Below are 1158 nucleotides of genomic sequence, written 5' to 3' on the forward strand. Positions count from 1 at the left end.
TCTCAAAACTGCAGAATCTGGGCAATACGTATTAAGTTGCGTTTCTGTGATAAATCCTTTTGTGTTATAAAAAAAATGGTATAAAGAGGATTTTCTGACAAAAAAAAAATGTAAATTTCACCTCTACTTTGCTCTAAATTTTTGTGAAACACCTAAAGGGTTCATAAACTTTCTACATGCTGTTGTGGATACTTTGAGGGGTCTAGTTTCTAAAATGGGGTATTTGATAGGGGTTTCTAATATATGGGCCCCTCAAAGCAACTTCAGAACTGAACTGGAACCTAAAAAAATAAATAAATGAGGCAATACTTCGCTTCTTACATTATACTGATAATGAGCCGTGCCCACCCCGAGATTACCCCAGTTTTCACCGTTTGTCTAAACGGAGACCCCTATTAGACCGTTCCAGTGCCCGGTTTTCCCAAGCATACACCCCCGAGAAGTGTATTTCTATTGATGAGTCCCTGGTACATTTTAAAGGGAGGGTTCAATTCCGCGAGTACCTGCCGGGTAAGAGGGCAAGGTATGGCGTGAAGATGTATAAGCTGTGAGAGTGCATCAGGGTATACCTACAGGTTTAGGATATATGAAGGAAAGGCCACCCCCAAACCAGACTGCATCCTGGACTACAATAGGTACATGGGAGTGATGGACTTGTAAGATCAAGTCCTGAAGCCCTACAGTGCCATGCGGTGTGGTATAAGAAGCTGGCCGGGAACATCATATAGATGGCTTTGTACAATGCGTACGTGCTACGTCGATGTGCAGGCCAGACGCGAACTTTCCTGGAATTTCAAGAGGTGATTATCAAGAACCTAATCTTTAGGGACCAAGAAGGGGGGGCACCCAGTACTTCTGGAAGCGGGGCCACACGCATCGTACCAGGGCGGCAACACTTTCCAGGAGAAGTTCCCCAAACTGGCAAGAAGGGAAAAAGTCAAAAGAGGTGCAAAGTCTGCTATAAGAGGGGGATAAGGGAGGACACAATATATCAATGTGACACGTGTCCCGAATAACCAGAGCTCTGTATGAAAGTGTTTTAAAATTTATCATACATCCCTTGGTTTATAATTTACCCCAATTTTACTTACCCTGATGCACTCCGCACAGCTTATCCCCCCTCGTCTTTCCCCTCTGGGCCCTGCTGTGTGTCCAGGC

Source organism: Rhinoderma darwinii, unplaced genomic scaffold (assembly GCF_050947455.1).
Source record: "Rhinoderma darwinii isolate aRhiDar2 unplaced genomic scaffold, aRhiDar2.hap1 Scaffold_519, whole genome shotgun sequence".
Lineage (NCBI taxonomy): Eukaryota > Metazoa > Chordata > Amphibia > Anura > Rhinodermatidae > Rhinoderma > Rhinoderma darwinii.